At 46.1% G+C, this 12,428-nt stretch overlaps 1 long non-coding RNA gene across 35 annotated transcripts in view; it reads left to right on the forward strand.

Annotated features, from left to right (window-relative positions):
• Positions 1-794: 794 nt before the first annotated feature.
• LOC123277849 (uncharacterized) overlaps positions 795-12,428 on the forward strand; it is a 190,856-nt gene continuing 179,222 nt past the window's right edge. For 29 of the 35 annotated variants that reach the window (XR_011495020.1, XR_011495014.1, XR_011495031.1 and 26 more), the window contains exons 1-7: positions 795-1,600; positions 1,730-1,842; positions 1,978-2,162; positions 3,954-4,010; positions 10,127-10,271; positions 10,377-10,521; positions 10,882-11,025. This is a non-coding gene — a long non-coding RNA (uncharacterized lncRNA). Of the gene's footprint in view, positions 1,601-1,729; positions 1,843-1,977; positions 2,163-3,953; positions 4,011-10,126; positions 10,272-10,376; positions 10,522-10,881; positions 11,063-12,428 lie in introns of all 35 variants that reach the window. The other 6 variants (XR_011495022.1, XR_011495045.1, XR_011495030.1 and 3 more) reach the window with 5 other exon arrangements.

Here is a 12,428-nt window from a genome sequence, read left to right on the forward strand (position 1 = left end):
CTCCGTGAAGCATTCTAGATTTGGAAGCTGTCTAGAGCTGCTATCAATTGAACTCCACTTCCAGACACCATCCAGAGATGTTTGATAGAGGAAGATGATGACAGGGACAATGGAAACAGCTAGTTATGTACGATACGTGATAAGGAACACTAGGCAGCCATTGAAATCATCCCCTCAAACATTGGAAAGGGCAGGGAGAATTATTCATGTTCAGTGCAAAGTGACTGCCCAGTTAGGGTGATCCTGTCTTTCGAATAACTCTGTAAATTTGGATTCAAGTATAAATATGTTGAGTATACAAATATGAGGAGAGTGGAGGGCAGGACCAGGGCCAGGGCAGGGCAACAGTGTTAGGCAGCTTTCTGCTTTATAAAATGTTCTGTTGTTCGTGTCATGAAAGGATTCCCTCCATACACTTTGTGTACTGTATGAGCCGTGGAAACGCGGCTCACCGTTTTCTCCTCCGCCACTCCCTGACAAGCACCGTCGTAGTCTCTGCCTCTGTGAGTTTGATTGTTTTAGATAGCCCTCAGGAGTGGAACCATGCATTCTTTGTCCCTCTGTCACTGTCTTCTTCCATTAACATAATGTCATCTGGATTCATCCACGTCGTGTCCTATGGCAGAATTTCCTTCTTTACAAAGGCAAAATAATATTGCCCTGTGTCGGTGTTGCAATCCAATGTACACGTCCGGATAGATGCGGAGAGGGCTGATGGCCACTCTGAGTTTATTATAACCAGTGTTTCAATGTATGCATAGCTTACATCTGTTAAACATACACAGGTGTTCTGAACAATGTAATTAGCGAATGCCAAGAATTCTTAGTGATTTCTCAAGGAGCCCTCCCTCGGCGTCTGTTTTGATATTATCATGTTATTGCTGTGCTTGTATATTTTTATCTCGGAGCATGCAAGGCCTCCCAGGCAACGGCCCCTCCTGCTCCTGATATCGTGTCTCCATCTGTGCCCCCGGGCGACCGGTGCCTGGCTTGGGTTGCCTCCCCCTGGAGGTCTTACCCGTCATTGGCTAACTGGCCTTCTCACCTCCGGGTCACAGTTTGTTGGCAAGCCTTTTCCGGTGAGTATTAACCCTTCCTAGGTCAGGGGCGGCTACACCTTGTAAGTGTATGCCCCAGTTTCTGTACCCCTTCATCCGTGGACAGACACTTAGGTCGTTTCTACAGCTTGGCTCTTGTGAATGACACTGCCAAGAACATGGGAGTGCCTGTGTCCCTTCAGGTTCCTGTTTGGAATTTGGAGGATATATACCTAAGAATGGAATTAGTGGAGTGTATGTGATTTCCAGGTTGAATCCTTTTGGGGAATCTCCATAGAGTTTCCTATAGCAGCTGCACAATGTTACCTTTAGCACGACAGGATACACCAGGGTTCCAATGTCTTCACATGCTCGCCAACACTATCTTTTGCGTGAGTGTGTGATGAGAGCCGTGGTAACAGGTGTGACGTGACATCTCGTTTTGATTTGCACTTGTTTATGGTGGGTGATGGATGTTCAACATCTTTTCCTAGACTTTGGCCACTGACCTGTCTTCTTTGGAGAATCCTCTGTTCAAGTTGCTTTGCCCATTTTTCAGTGAGGTAAATTTATTTCTTCGGGTTTTGGGTTGTATGAGTTTCTCACATATTCTAGATGTTCACCCCTCAGCAGAAATGTGACTTGCAAATATCTTCTGTCATTCTGTAAGTGGCCTTTTTCTCCTTTCTAAGAAATTGTTCCAGCTCAATTGAGATTTAATGGACACATAACATTGTCTAAGCTTGTGGAGCACAATGTGATACTTTAGGATACATCAATACTGGGACTCATTTCTGTAATAAAGGTAGGTAACACTTCCATTACCTCAGAGGGTAAAAACTGTGTGTGTGTGTGTGTGTGTGTGTGTGTGTGTAGTGAAACCGCTGTGGCACTGCCCCAGCCCATGGCAGCCCTTCTGCATGGTCCCCCTTCTCTCCAGCCTTGCTTGTTCCCTGTCCAGGGGAGCTCCTCTCCCTCCCTCCAGGCAAGGCCCTGTTTCTGTGACGACCTATGGTCTCTGACTGGGGGGCTCCATCCTGTGTCAGAGAAGAGAGAGATTGCCGCCCATGACCTGCCCCACAGCCTCCGAGGAAGTGGACCCCGCATAAGCTGACTTTGAAGGAGGTGAGGGCTGCCCCCTTCCCTTCCTTTGGACTGTTTAGCAGGAAGCAGAGTCCCCTCCCTTGCACATACTGAATGTCAGGGGCCCCAAGGTGGGCGGTGGCGGCGGGGGGACAGGGCGTTGCTGGTGGTGGAGGCTGAGGGGTGTTTCTCGGGCTCTGCCCAGGGCTAAAGGCCCTGACCGAGGCTCTCCCCAGCCCGCAGCTCCAGCAGCCCCTGCTCTGCTTCCTAAAGGTCTCCTTTGCTCACACAAGGTCTAGTGTTGTTGGTGATGCAACTAAAGCTTTATCTGGATGGACATGTTCAAGGGCACGTCGATGTGTCCCTCACCTGCCCATAGAGGTCTCTTCCTGAGAAAGGGACCAAGACGGGGGGAGATTGGTGCAGAAAGGAGTGGCCTGGCCTGCAGTCTCCTTTGGCTGGGAAGCAGGGCCTGGCTGCCCTACCTAGAAGCTGAATCGTGGAGGATGTGTGCTGGGCTGGCTGAGGGGCCCTGGGCCGGGGGTGTGTTCGTGGGAAGCGGCTTGGCAGAAGAATGTTCCAGGACTCGGGGCAGAAGATGCTGTAGGGGGGTGATACCTGAGGGAGGGTGTTGGGCCGGCCCTTCTCGGCTCCATGGGCCACTCCCAGAGACCCTGATGGCCTGACTCCTGTCTTGTCAGCCTCCTCCTTCAGGTGCCACCTCCAATGTCTCTGGAGTCCCTGCTTTCCCAAACAAGCCTCAAACGTGGGAGCTGGTCCCATGGCCGTGGGTTTAAGTTCCTGCCGTCCGCTCTGTGGCCCAGGGTTTGGATTCTGGGCATGGACGTTGCACCGCTCATTACGCCATGTTGACTCCGTGTCCCACATGCCCCAACTAGAAGGACTCACAATTACAAACTATACAGCTATGTCTTGGGGGGATTTGGGGAGAATTAACAAAGACTCAAACTCGATGAAGCAGGCGTAGATCTCAGAAATAGCAGCCAAACCCTGAAATGAGTATATCCATTGTGTGGCAGCATGTCTGCTTTTAGGTCTCTGTTCTACAAAAACAGAGACGCGCGGACGCACATGGACCTTTCAGTATGGTTATGGAGTGAACATATGGAGATGGTGCAGTCCTTCAAAGCCGTGGCTGCTTGGTAGAAGGCGATGTGTGGCCACTGAGAACGCACAAGGGGACAGGACTGAGTGTCCCTGTTCCCCTGTGGGACATCAGGTCCTAGGATAGGAAAGCCCTGGGCTCCTGCCCACCAAACCCACTCACACTGCTTAACACACACCTATATACATGCTCCCACATGGGTCCTCAAAGATCATTGCCCTGTAGAGCAAAGATTGAAAAGATGGATGGCACTTGTTGTGGGCAATTATGTCCCAGTCAGGGGAGTGGACCCTCTTTCCTTACTCACCTTAAAACATTATTTTACAAAATGAAAAAGAAATCATCAATCCAAATCCTGAGAAACGTAGGTAAGGTATTTTATTCCTTAAGATAGTTGTAACCAATCAAAGCGTGTAATATGCAGTAAACATGTTCTGTAATTTGCACATTGCATAAACTCAACCGTGGCCCATCCAGGAAGGAAAACGATGTGAAAGGTGTCTCCCGGTCCCACACATTCCCCTCTTGGTTTCCAGCTCTCGTTTCCCACTTTAAATGTGGTGCCCATCCCTAGATAAAGAGAATATTCAATATGGGGGCTTCATTTTTCATACATAAGCTTTGATGGAGCAGGGATTTTTCTCCCTAATAAAAACTGTATTTTTAATTTAAAATGTGATTAATCATACTCCTCTGATATTACGTAGCCAGACACAAAAGGCCACGTCTTGGATGCGTCCGCTCAGCTGAACAGCCCAGCAGAGGTAAGTCCATAGAGTCAGAAAGCTCAGCGGGCCCCAGGGACGGGGTGGGAGGGAGGAGGACTGAGAGGAGAACAGGGAGAGGCCTCCGCTTACACAACAGTGTTCTTGAATGAGGTCAGGATGACGGTCGGGCAACACTGTGAGCGTCCTCCTGGTCAGGGAAATGGACGTTTGTTTTTTTTATTAAGGTTAGGATAGTTCACAACCTTGCGAAATTTCAGTTGTACATTATTTTTAGTCACGTTGTAGGTACACCACTTCACCCTTTGTGCCCTCCCCCCACCCCCCCTTTCCCCTGGTAACCACCGATCAGTTCTCCTTGTCTATATGTTAACTTCCACCTATGAGTAAGGTCATACAGAGCTCATCTTTCTCTGTCTGGCTTATTTCACGTAACATAATACCCTCAAGGTCCATCCATGTTGTTGTGAATGGGACGATTTTGTCCTTTTTATGGCTGAGTAGTTTTCCGTTGCATATACATACCGTATTGTCTTTATCCAATCGTCAGTTGCTGGGCACTTAGGTTGGTTCCATGACTTGGCTATTGCAAATAATGCTGTGATGAACATAGGGGTGCATGGGACTTTTGGGATTGCTGATTTCAGGTTCTTTGGATAGATACCCAGTAGTGGGATGGCTGGGTCATAAGGTATTTCTATTTTTAAGTTTTTGGGAAATCTCCATACTGTTTTCCGTAGTGGCTGCACCAGTTTGCATTCCCACCAACAGTGTATGAGGGTTGCTTTTTCTCCACAACCTCTCCACCATTTGTCACTCTTGGTTTTGGATATTTTTGCCATTCCAACTGGTGTAAGGTGATATGTTAGTGTAGTTTTGATTTGCATTTCCCTGATGATTAGTGATGATGAGGATCTTTTCATGTGTCTATTGGCCATCCGTATATCTTCTTTGGAGAAATGTCTGTTCATGTCCCCTGCCCATTTTTTGATGGGGTTGTTTGATTTTTTTGTTGTTGAGCTGTGTGAGTTCTTTATATATTATGGAGATTAACCCTTTGTCGGATAAGTAACTTGTAAATATTTTTTCCTAATTAGTGGGCTGTTTTTTTGTTTCAGTCCTGTTTTCCCTTGCCTTGAAGAAGCTCTTTAGTCTGATGAAGTCCCATTGTTTATTCTTTCTATTGTTTCCCTCGTCTGAGGAGTTATGGTGTCCGAAAAGATTCTTTTGAAACTGATGTCAAAGAGTGTACTGCCTATATTCTCTTCTAGCAGTCTTATTGTTTCAGGCCTAAACTTTAGGTCTTTGACCCATTTTGAGTTTATTTTGGTGAATGGTGAAAAAGAATGGTCAATTTTCATTCTTTTACATGTGGCTTTCCAGTTTTCCCAGCACCGTTTGTTGAAGAGACTTTCTTTTCTCCGTTGTAGGCCCTCAGCAACTTTGTCGAAGATTAGCTGTCCATAGATGTGTGGTTTCATTTCTGGGCTTTCAATTCTGTTCCATTGTTCTGTGCACCTGTTTTTGTAGCAGTACCATGCTGTTTTGATTACTGTAGCTTTGTGGTATGCTTTAAAGTCAGGGATTGTGATGCCTCTGGCTTTGTTCTTCTTACTCAGGATTGCTTTAGCAATTCGGGGTCTTTTGTTGCCCCATATGAATTTTAGGATTCTTTGTTCAATTTCTGTAAAGAATGTCATTGGGATTCTGATTGGGATAGCGTTGAATCTGTAGATTGCTTTAGGTAATATGGACATTCTAACTATTTATTCTTCCAATCCATGTGCATGGAATGTCTTTGCATCTCTTGATGTCATCATCAATTTCGTTCAAGAAAGTTTTGTAGTTTTCGTTGTATAGATCTTTCATTTCCTTGGTTAAATTTATGCCAAGGTATTTTATTCTTTTTGTTGCGATTGTGAATGGGATTGAGTTCTTGAGTTCTTTTTCTGTTAGTTCATTGTTAGCATATAGAAATGCTACTGATTTATGTATGCTGATTTTATACCCTGCAACTTTGCTGTAGCTGTTGATTGTTTCTAATAGTTTTCCTATGGATTCTTTGGGGTTTTCTATATATACGATCACATCGTCTGCAAACAGCGAGAATTTTACTTCTTCATTGCCTATTTGGATTCCTTTTATTTCTTTTTTCTGCCGAATTGCTGTGGCCAACACCGCCAGTACTATGTTGAAAAAGAGTGGTGAAAGTGGGCACCCTTGTCTCGTTCCTGCTCTCAGAGGGATGGCTTTCAGTTTTTGTCCCTTAAGTATGATGTTGGCTGTGGGTTTGTCATAGATGGCCTTTATTATGTTGAGGTAGTTTCCTTCTATACCCATTTTATTGAGGGTTTTTATCATGAATGGATGTTGGATCTAGTCAAATGCCTTCTCTGCATCTATTGAGATGATCATGTGGTTTCTCTTTCTCATTTTGTTAACGTAGAGTATCACGATGATTGACTCGAGGACGTTGAAGCATCCCTGTGTCCCTGGTATAAACCCCACTTGATCATGGTGTATAATCTTTTTGATGTATTGCTGTATTCGGTTTGCCAGAATTTTGTTGAGGATTTTTGCGTCTCTGTTCATCAGTGATATCGGCCTGTAGTTTTCCTTCTTTGTGTTGTCTTTGTCAGGTTTGGGGATCAGAGTGATGTTGGCTTCATAGAATGTGTTAGGGAGTGCTTCATCTTCCTCAATTTTCTGGAATAGTTTGAGAAGGATAGGTATTAAATCTTCTTTGTCTGTTTGGTAGAATTCTCCAGAGAAGCCGTCTGGTCCTGGACTCTTATTTTTGGGGAGGTTTTGGATTACCGTTTCTATTTACTTACGTGTGATTGGTCTATTCTGATTCTCTATTTCTTCCTGATTCAGTTTGCAGAGGTTGTAAGACTCGAGGAATTTATCCATTTCTTCTAGGCTGTTCAATTTGTTGGCATATAGTTTTTCATAGTATTCTCTTATCATCCCTTGTATTTCTTTGGTATCTGTTGTGATTTCTCCTCTCTCCTTTCTAATTTTCTTTATTTGAGACTTCTCTCTTTTTTTCTTAGTGAGTCTGGCTAAGGGTTTGTCGATTTTGTTAATTTTGTCAAAGAACCAACTCTTTGTTTCATTGATCCTTCCTCCTGTCTTTTTTGTTTCAATGTTGTTTATTTCTGCTCTAATTTTCATTATTTACCTCCTTCTACTGACTTCGGGCTTTGTTTGTTCTTCTTTTTCTAATTCTGTTAGGTGTCGTTTGAGGTTGCTTATGTGAGATTTTTCTTGTTTATTGAGGTGAGCCTGTATTGCGATGAATTTCCCTCTTAGGACTGCTTTTGCTGCGTCCCAAATGAGTTGGTATGGCATGTTTTCATTTTGATTTGTCTCCAGATAACATTTGATTTCTTCAGTTTCTTCAATAATCCATTTTTCGTTCAGTAGCATGTTGTTTAGTCTCCACATTTTTGCCCCTTTCCCAGATTTATTCTTGTAGTTGATTTCTAGTTTCATAGCATTATGATCAGAAACTATGCTCGATATTATTTCAACCCTCTGAATGTATTGATGGTTGCTTTGTTTCCCAAGATATGGTCTATCCTTGAGAATGTTCCCTGCGCACTTGAGAAGAATGTGTAACCTGCTGTTTTTGGATGAAGTGTTCTCTCTATATATATCTATTAAGTCCATCCGGTCTAATTTTTCATTTAATTCTATAATGTCCATGTTGATTTTCTGTCTGGTTGATCTATCCATTGATGTTAATGGGGTGTTGAGGTCCCCTACTATTATTGTATTGTTGTTGATGTCTCCTTTTAGTTTTGTTAAGAGTTGCTTTACAAACTCGTGCTCCTGTGTCGGATGCATATATATTTATGTGTTATGTCATCTTGGTGTAGTGTCCCTTTTATGATCATATACTGCCCGTCTTTGTCTTTCTTTATGTGTTTTGCTTTGAATTCTACTTTGTCTGATATAGCGACACCTGCTTTCTTTTGTTCATTCTTAGCTTGGAGTATCGTCTTCCATCCCTTCACTCTGAGTCTGTGTTTGTCTTTGGGGCTGAGGTGTGTTTCCTGGAGGCAGGCTATTGTTGGGTCTTGTTCTTTGATCCATCCTGCCACTCTGTGTCTTTTGATTGGAGAGTTCAATCCATTTACATTTAGAGTGATTATGGAAATGGGAGGGCCTATCGCTGCCACTTTATCACTTGTTTTCCTGTTCTCTTTGTTTCTCGTCCCATGATGTTTAGATTACTCATTCAGGTATGTAAATTTCTGTATTGGCATTCTTCTTATTTGTAATTTGTGTCTTTATTCTTGTTATTTGTTTAGTGGTTACCAGGTGGCTTGTCTAAAACATCTCATAGATGAGATAGTCCATTTTCTGATAGCCTCTTATTTCCTTGAATTAAAACATCCCATCCCTTTTCTCTTCCCCTTCTAGGTTGTTGTCGTCAGATTTTTTCCTCTTCCTTCTTGTGTTGTGAGTTTGTGGTTAAAACGACAGGATTATGTTTATTCTTGGTGTTTCCCTTCCTTTTATCTTTAATGTTTTATTTCACATTTGCTAACCTGTTCTGATGGAGAGCTGCTACTTTTTGTTATTGTCCTTCTACTTATCTCCTTTGCTCTTGGTTTTGTAACCCCTTTCCTTTTTTTGATTTTTCGGGTATGAGGGTCTTCCTGAGCATTTCTTGAAGAGGAGGTCTTGGGACAATGAATTCCCTTAACTTTTGTTTATCTGGGAAAGATTTTATTTCTCCATCGTATTTGAAGGCTATTTTCACTGGGTAGAGTATTCTTGGCTGCAGGTTTTTATCCTTCAGAGTTTTGAATATATCAGTCTGCTCTCTTCTAGCCTGGAAGGTAGCTCCTGAGAAATCTGCTGATAGCCTTATGGGTTTTCTTTTGTAGGTTATTTTCTTCTACCTGGCTGCCCTTAGTATTTTCTCTTTGTCGTTGACTTTTGCTAGCTTCACTACTATATGCCTTGGGGTTGGTCTTCTTACATTGATAAAGTTTGGAGATCTGTTGGCTTCTGTCACACGAAGTTCCATCTCTCTCCCAAGGTTTGGAAAGTTCTCAGCCATTATTTCTTTGAGTGGGCTTTCTGCCCGCTTCTCCTTTTCTTCTCCCTCTGGTATACCTATAATCCTTATGTTGCATCTCCTGATTAAGTTGGATAATTCTTGGAGGGTTTCTTCATTTCTTTTTAGTCCTAGTTCTCTCTCCTCCTCTGCCTGCAGCATTTCTGTATTCCTCTCCTCCAAATTGCTAATTCTGTCCTCCATAGTATCAACCCTACGGTTCAGAGAGTCCACATTTTTCTTAATCTCCTCCATTGCGTTCTTCATCTCCAGTATTTCTGATTGGTTCTTCTTTATAGCATCAAGCTCTTTTGTGACATAGCTCCTGAACTCGTTGAGTTGTCTATCTGTATTCTCTTTTAACTCGTTGAGTTTTTGAATAATGGCTGTTTTGAAGTCATCGTGATTTAGGTTATAGATTTCATTGTCTTTGTGATTGTTTCCTGTCATTTTCCTTCTGTTCTGGAGATTTAATATATTTTTTCTTACTGCTAGATGGCATAGATTTGTGCCTCCACATAGAGAGAGAGTTTAGTTACTGCTTCCACTTGTTTCTACTGGTGTGTGTAGGGGAGCAGCTGTTTAGACTGCACCGACCAGGAACCCTGTCAGCTGTTGCTAACTGGACGTGCGCCCCTCCTTGTAGTCGCAGTGGCCCTGTAGGGTCCCTCATCAGGTGTGGGGGCAATCACAAGAGGGCTTCAGGCTGCTAGTGCCTACTGTTGCAGACCACCTAGATGTGCTCCCTCCTTAGGGTCTGCAGCAGTGTTAAGGGCTTTCCAAGAGGTCGGGAGCAGGATCACCTATCTTCGCAGCTCTGTCACTGTCGGAGCCCACAAAATCTCACTTGTCCACTATAGGTCACAGCAGAGCTATGGGTATCTTCTGCAGTCTGTGGTTAGCTCACCTAGCTATGCTACTTTTGTCCTAGGGCCTTCCAGCCTTGTGATTGCTGGGTGGGGCCTCTCTACTAGTGGTGTGCAGAGGCTTTTCCTGAGGCTGCTGTGGGACTGTAGAGTCTCCCCCTGGGCCATGAAGCTGAGCCACTGGAACTCCACCCAACCCCAGTCCTCTTCTACAGGATCTCTGGGAGCCCATGCCCTGTCTGGGGGACAGCCGGAGTGCGTGAGTCCAGTGGTGGCTGGCTGGCTGCTTCCCTGCCTGGGATTCTCCTTTCTGGGACCCTCCCAGCGTTCTGAATGCTGGGCGGTGCCTCTCCACTAATGGTGAGTAGAGGCTTTCCCTGCCGCCAGTGCAGGAGCCTGGAGATCCCCCCTGGGCCACGGAGCCGGGCCGCTGGAACTCCACCCAACCCCAATCTTTTCCCACAGGATCTCTGGGAGCCTATAACCTGTCTGGGGGACAGCCGGAGTCCGTGAGTCCAGTGGCAGCTGGCTGGCTGCTGCACTGCCTGGCATCCTCCTCTTCAGGACCTTCCGGGCGGTTTGAATGATGGGCGGCGCCTCTCTGCTAATGGTGAGTAGAGGCTTTCCCTGCCGCTGGTGCGAGACCCTGGGGTTTGCCCCTGTGCTTAGGTGTAATCGCAAGGGGCTTAGGTAGGGCTGTAGTCACCTGTTTCCACCGTCGCTACGCTGGTGTGCACACACTCCTGCCCTTGGTGCGTGGAGATGCTATGGGTGCGTCCGCTGGAAGAAAGCCACTTGCAGGCACTAGGCTGTCCGGTGGTCGGGGCTTGGGGGTCGGAGAGATTTCACCTATCTCCACCTCCTCCTGGGGGGAAGTCCATCCGCCTTCCGATGCATAGCAGCACGGGACTCTCAGGCATCCTGAGATGTTATATGGATGTCCTTTGTTAACCGATGAATGTCCAATTAGTTGTAGATTCGAAGGGAGAGAGACAGAGACGACTACTCACTCCACCATCTTGGTGACGTCATTCGAAATGGACATTTTGAAAGGATAAAGGAATGACATCCTGTTGAAGTGAACATCTCAAGAGATACTAAAGGAAAGCGTTAAGTATGTGCAAGACAAAAACAACTTTATTGAACAGGAGGTAAATGGGGAGGGGCAGAAATCGGCCGTGGTGCGGCATTCCAGGGGCTGAGGCTCGTCGCTGGGAGGACGTTAACGGTCTTTCCATCGCTTGAAGTGCCATCCGGGCTGAGGCTCGAGGCGGCTCCAGTGCTGGACTGTCTGAGTCTGTGGCTCTGAGGTGCGGTGGGCACTAGAGTTGGAGCAGGGGGTCGATATTCAGCTGGCTTGGGATCTTTCTCAGGAGCAGGTGCTGCAGATCCAAGAAGAGAAAATCACATCCCCATGACTAGGCACATGTGTGTGGTGATGGATTGCAATTAGTCTTTGGGTGGGGGACCTGCTGTAATCTACACAGAAATTGAAATATATAACACCGTACACCTGAACTTTGAGGAAGTTTATAAAGTACTGTCAACGCAACCAAGAATTAAAAAAAGGGAATGGTGAAAAAAAATAAAGAAAAACCCAAAGTAACGATGCCTCACACACACACACACACACACACACACACGTACAAAAACACACAGAGAAACCAAACGTGACTGTCTTTCCATGTTCCTCCCAAGCAAGGGAAATGTCTCACCAATCAGGGAGACTCAGTACATGAACCGCCCTCCAGAAGCTCTGGCATGCCTGGAGTCCGTGGGAATTGTGATCTGCTCCAGCTCATGGCTCTCAGCCTAACCCCAGCCTCTGAAGGCTCTGTGCTGAGTGGCCCGGCCACATTGCCTCCACACACGCCCGTGTCACACAGCCCAAGTCCTGCTCACCCTGACTCTCTGCCTCGCTGGGCTCAGAGTGCAGCGACTGTGAAAGCAGAAGGCGAGCTTGATGCTCCACCTGCGAGCCTGGCATGCTGAATGCAAGGAAGGCCAATACCCTCCTCAAGCTGGGAAAGTCTGGGGGCTGGAAAAAGTCCTGGGGATAGGATTCCATCCACGTGCCAAGAATGAAGGCCAAGGCCCTGAGGAGAGACAGGTGGGCAGCGGAGTCAGAGAACCGGCCTCTCCTTCCATACTGCCCTCCCAGGGTACGTCGTGGGGGTCTGGGCTCCTGTGCCTCCTGCTGCTGCCCGTCCAGGGGCCAGTCCCACTTTCCGTGCGCCTGCTACCTGGCCAGCTTGGCAGAACAGGCCACGTCTCCAAGGAGAGGCTGGGAAAACACCTTGGGAAGTGAGAGCACTCGGTCCCTGGAGTGCTGGCCCCTCCTTTTCCTCAGGGAAGCCTGACACAGTCCTCGAGTGTCTCCTGGCACATCCCACTGGAGTGCCAGTCCAGGACGGAAGGGCGTGGTGCAGTCTGCCCTGTTCTTGCACGCACTGGCACACAGTAGGGTGCAGTGAATATCTGACTGATCCAGGAACAACGGTCTTTGTCTCCTGCCTG

Source organism: Equus asinus, chromosome 17 (assembly GCF_041296235.1).
Source record: "Equus asinus isolate D_3611 breed Donkey chromosome 17, EquAss-T2T_v2, whole genome shotgun sequence".
Classification (NCBI taxonomy): Eukaryota; Metazoa; Chordata; class Mammalia; order Perissodactyla; family Equidae; genus Equus; species Equus asinus.